Source organism: Protopterus annectens, chromosome 5.part1 (genome assembly GCF_019279795.1).
Source record: "Protopterus annectens isolate FY-2018-M chromosome 5.part1, PAN1.0, whole genome shotgun sequence".
Classification (NCBI taxonomy): Eukaryota; Metazoa; Chordata; order Ceratodontiformes; family Protopteridae; genus Protopterus; species Protopterus annectens.
In genome coordinates this window covers 629932280-629938047 of record NC_056736.1, presented here as the reverse complement: position 1 = coordinate 629938047, position 5768 = coordinate 629932280, and the positions used below count along the sequence as shown (strand labels likewise).

At 40.9% G+C, this 5768-nt stretch overlaps 1 non-coding gene across 1 annotated transcript; it reads left to right on the top strand.

Annotated features, from left to right (window-relative positions):
* Nucleotides 1–4749: 4749 nt before the first annotated feature.
* TRNAV-AAC lies at nucleotides 4750–4822 on the top strand. The gene has a single exon. It is a non-coding gene; the product is annotated as a tRNA-Val (tRNA).
* The last annotated feature ends 946 nt before the right edge of the window (nucleotides 4823–5768 follow it).

The following is a 5768-nucleotide window of genomic DNA, read 5'->3' as shown; positions in this document are numbered from 1 at the left end:
CGTGCAAACGCGGATTTTAAACAGTGAACTACAAAAGAGCTGGAAATGGTCCCAAACAACCAATTACTACAGCTTCTTGTGCTGAGGTCACTTTCCCAAGGACAGGTAGGCTGCTCAAGGCTCCCCACTCCCACTGGTGAGCAAAGAAACTTCCTTCTATCCAAGTAAGGTAATGGACAACACAGGAACTACACCACAGCCCAGAATACAGCAATGCCTGTAAACTGGTCTAAACTAGTCGAGGAAGGCGGGAAAACAAGGATTATTTTTGTTTTTGGTAGAAACACACAGAAAATGCAGAAACAGTGATAAATTAGTTACACAGGCTAGCACACTAGTGGGCAGCCTCCACGGTTAAATTAAACAAACAAACAAGCAAACTTTCGATCAAATTCGACTAAAATGTAACTTTAAGTGCAAATTTTAAAATAATGCAGCTATCAGTTAAAAAGCAGTTCAGGCTAGGTCAAGGTAAGCTACAGAAGCTATTTCAAGTGAAAAAAGCAAAGATACTTAAATCCAGAAGGTAGTCGCTTTTCTGAGTTCCCTGCTGCTAGGACCACTCTGTAAACCCACGTGGAGCTTGTCTGAGCAGTATAGCCAGAAAAAACCGCCCAGAGGCGGATTTTAATCAGTGAACTACAAAAGAGCTGGAAATGGTCCCAAACAACCAATTACTACAGCTTCTTGTGCTGAGGTCACTTCCCCCAAGGACAGGTAGGCTGCTCAAGGCTCCCTACTCCCACTGGTGAGCAAAGAAACTTCCTTCTATCCAAGTAAGGTAATGGACACCACAGGAACTACACCACAGCCCAGAATACAGCAATGCCTGTAAACTGGTCTAAACTAGTCGAGGAAGGCGGGAAAACAAGGATTTTTTTTGTTTTTTGGTAGAAACACACAGAAAATGCAGAAACAGTGATAAATTAGTTACACAGGCTAGCACACTTTAGTGGGCAGCCTCCACAGTTAAATTAAACAAACAAACAAGCAAACTTTCGATCAAATTCGACTAAAATGTAACTTTAAGTGCAGATTTTAAAATAATGCAGCTATCAGTTAAAAAACAGTTCAGGCTAGTTCAAGGTAAGCTACAGAAGCTATTTCAAGTGAAAAAAAAGCAAAGATACTTAAATCCAGAAGGTAGTTGCTTTTCTGAGTCCCTGCTGCTAGGACCACTCTGTAAACCCACGTGGAGCTTGTCTGAGCAGTATAGCCAGAAAAAAACGCCCAGAGGCGGATTTTAAACAGTGAACTACAAAAGAGCTGGAAATGGTTCCAAACAACCAATTACTACAGCTTCTTGTGCTGAGGTCACTTCCCCCAAGGACAGGTAGGCTGCTCAAGGCTCCCCACTCCCACTGGTGAGCAAAGAAACTTCCTTCTATCCAAGTAAGGTAATGGACAACACAGGAACTACACCACAGCCCAGAATACAGCAATGCCTGTAAACTGGTCTAAACTGGTCAAGGAAGGCAGGAAAACAAGGATTTTTTTTTTGTTTTTTTGTTTTTGTGGTAGAAACACACAGAAAATGCAGAAACAGTGATAAATTAGTTACACAGGCTAGCACACTTTAGTGGGCAGCCTCCACAGTTAAATTAAACAAACAAACAAGCAAACTTTCGATCAAATTCGACTAAAATGTAACTTTAAGTGCAGATTTTAAAATAATGCAGCTATCAGTTAAAAAACAGTTCAGGCTAGTTCAAGGTAAGCTACAGAAGCTATTTCAAGTGAAAAAAAAAGGAAAGATACTTAAATCCAGAAGGTAGTCGCATTTCTGAGTTCCCTGCTGCTAGGACCACTCTGTAAACCCACGTGGAGCTTGTCTGAGCAGTATATTTTAGTTATGTTAGGAACCTGGGTGGTAATTCCCAGATATGCTCAGAATTAGTCCAAAATGACAAAAAATACACCGAACACACAGACATTGCCAACATCCTAGCTGACAGGTTCAGCGCAAACTTCTCCCCCCCACCAAAAGGGCAAATATCTATCCCAGCAGAGTGCTGCCCCCCTGACATCTCAGATGCTCAGGTAAAAGCCGCCCTCTCCAAAGCAAAAAACACAGCATCAATGGGACCAGATGGTGTCCCGGGCTGCGTTCTACATGAACTCCAAGAAGAGCTAAACCCAAACATAAAACTACTGTTCAATCTCAGCCTTACTACAGGATATGTGCCCAAAGAGTGGCGTACAGCAACAGTGGTCCCTCTCCATAAAGGTGGTGCCTCAACGGATCCTGGAAACTATCGCCCCATAAGCCTGACTAGCTTGGTCTGCAAAGCTATGGAAAGGATCATGATGGACCTCATAAATAAAGATATTGGGGACCTACAGACACTGGATCCTACCCAGTTCGGCTTTGTTAAGGGCAGATCCTGCCTCTTAAACCTGGTTGATTTCTTTGAAACAGTCACCAAGGCCATTGACGAGGGGAAGGTGGTCCACACAGCCTACCTGGACCTCGCAAAAGCCTTCGATACAATACCCCACTCAGGCATTATAGATAAGCTCACCAGCTTAAATATAAACCCCTATGTCACTAGATGGATTGCAAACTGGCTCAAGGACAGAACCCACATGGTTAAAATTGCTGGAGCCATGTCAGACTCCAAACCAGTTACAAGTGGTGTCCCACAAGGCTCAGTCCTGGGACCTCTCGTTCAGTATATATTTCTCGGAGGTACAGGCTAACACGGAAGGACTGTGGCTGACCAAGTTCGCAGATGTCTGCAAACTGGGCGCCATAATCGACTCTCCAGCCGACACAAGCATCCTCCAAAAGGGCCTCATAGAAACAGACAACTGGTGCCCGAGCCATGGCCTCAAGCTAAATGTCAAAAAGTGTATAGTCATCCCCTTTGGCAAAAACAAAGTGCCCACAAATTACCACATAGGTGGTAATCCATTAAGTACAGAAGAAGTAATTAGGGACCTGTGGACCCTAGTTGACAGCAATCTCTCATTTGACAACCACATGGCCAAAGTGGTTAGAAAAACATTTTATATAGCCCACCTAATCATGAAGGGATTCACATCTAGATCAGGGGAGGTCATCGTGCCTCTTTACTCATCCCTCATCATGCCCATAATTGAGTACAATGCCCCTTTTGGGATGTACCTTACCAGACACCTGCAGCAACTGGAAAGACCCCAAAAGTACCTCACCAAGAGGATCAAAGGGCTCAGACAGATGCCATATGCTGCCCGGTTAAAGAAACTCCAGCTCTACTCAGTGGCATACCGCCTGTTCAGAGGCGATCTGTGCCTGACATATAAAGCCATGTCCAACCCGGAATTAATGGACATGCTGCACCTCAGAAAATCCAAATCCCATCGAGCTACGCGCTCGAGAGACTTGAACCTCAGCACTGAAATAAATAGGACATGCTGGAGGGACAGATTCATAACCCAGAGGCTCCCTTCACTCTGGAATAAAATCCCAGTCCAGGTTAGGCAGAGTCCCTCATTGACTCTCTTCAAGAGGAATTTTGATGAGTGGATGGGAGATCGTAGGTTTACCCCGGGTATCACTTCTGTGTCACTATTAGACAGAGGCACAGTATACTAACCTCGAAAAAGGGCATAGCAAAATAAATTTAAAATGGGTGGCGAAAGCCAAACACATTCTGGCTAGGCTTATAAATGCCCTAGGGCAGATAGCCTAGTATGAACCTATTAATAATGCATCAAAGTCACTTTTAAGTATTTCTGATTTAGTTTGTTATTGTATCCGGAGAAGACTGTCATGGGGACTTTTTTACTCATTTGATTTTGTTATTCAGTCTCTGTTCTGTCAAAATGGAGTTTGGGTTGCTATAATATGGCATATCCCAGACATCATAACTGAACAGTTTTTTTTTTATCTCCTTTATTTTCAATACTGTGAGTTATCTTTTTTTAGATAGAGCTGTGATGACAGAGGTAATTTTAACCAATTACTGCAATCTTTGGTTAAGCTGATAAAAACCTTTTCTGTTTCATTTGCATTTTTTTTAATTTATATTTTAATTTTTGGGCTATCAAGTTCCCCCAACAAACATAATCACCTTGTTGAACTATGTGTTCCCAGAGAGAGAGGTATAAAAGTTGCTTTTTCAGTGGTAACTGTCTGAAAGTCTTCCCTCAAAAAAAACTATTAAAGCAAATGACACCTGGTTTTATTTTAATGCTATGTAGTTATTTATTTATTCTTGCAATAGCTAACAGTTATGAAAATAGTTTCATTTTCCTGTTTGTAACAAGGTATGATTTCCGGGTGTAAAGTTGTGGGTGGTGGCCATCAGTAAACATTTTCCACTGCCTAGTGTAGACAATTTCTTTTTAAAGAAACGTGAGATTTGAATTAGAAAAAAATGGGATCTTTACGATATGCATCAGAGAAACAAGTATGAATTAAAAAAAAAAAAAGTACTGAATGATTTAGTGAGAAAATCTAGGATAAGATGGCAACGTTTCTGGGAGCCATGTTGCAAGTTTTAGTGTAATGATTATGCCTGACTTGCATCTGAAAGGTCCCTGATTTTGAACCGAAAGGGAACTGTTGCATTTTGTTGTGATCAAGTTTCAATGAGCAAGAATGATGATCATTGACCACATTTGCTCTCAAAAGTTTTTTTTCTTCTAATACATTCAAAAATAGTGTGGTCTGCTTCATATCACGTAACATGGATAATTAGAAGTACAACTGTAAGAACATGACAGACCAACTTTGAGGGTGGGGAAGTAAAACCCTATTACTCAGTTTCCGTAGTGTAGTGGTTATCACGTTCGCCTAACACGCGAAAGGTCCCCGGTTCGAAACCGGGCGGAAACAGTTTTCATTCTGCTAATTATTTGTGCTGTAATTTAAATGGCGTACATATTCAACACATTTCTGCCCTCCAGACACAGGCAGGTTTGAATGATGTTAGTGGTGAACACATTGTGCAATAAATTACTGCCACAGATTTGTATTTTCATTCAAACACTGTAAATTCTACTTTTCATTACTTTTCCCTTGTGCCAGTCCTTGGCAGGTCGCCCGTTGGTTGCAGCTTTCTTGCACTTGTGTAATAGCCCTACCCTGTTATATCTCACATCACGTATGGAGTGCTTCACTCATAACTGTGAAATCCGTTTACTGTAGGAGGAAAGTATTTACATGGTCTTTGGATATTTAAAGCATAAATTCATAATAATTTGCTCTGCATTTTACAAACACCAGCATTAGTTATGCTTCGTTTCCATTGTGTTTTTCACTTTGTTTTCAAACCGCTCAACCTCTTAAGTGAAAGAAATATGGACAAAACCAAAAATAATGAGGGAACAAAAGCCCTGAAATAGGAACAGATTTTAAATATTCCTGTTATAACTGTAGAAAGGTGCTAGAATAACATGTATTATGTTAGCAAGCATTTTTCTGAAGGATATAAAGTCTGAAACTGAAATGTCTGTCATTATTTAGTTACTTCAGTCCTCAGTGATTTGCTGGAAAACCACACATTTTACGTGGAAAATTTCAAAATTGTGAGGCACAAATCTGGACATTCTACAAATTCTGGACAGTTGAGAAGTATGCTTGTCTCAAAAGTTTGCAGGCTTCATATTTACATGCTTCACCACACCCTTTTTAATAACAATGGTTTAAGAGGCTTGCCAAGTAATTTTAGACATTGTTTATACCTAGCCTGTTAAACTTCCCAGCACTAGAGCTTTCACAGTTTGTATTAGTTCTTTTATGTGACAGAAACTGCATCTCAAGCTCTGAGCTTTTTTTGCTT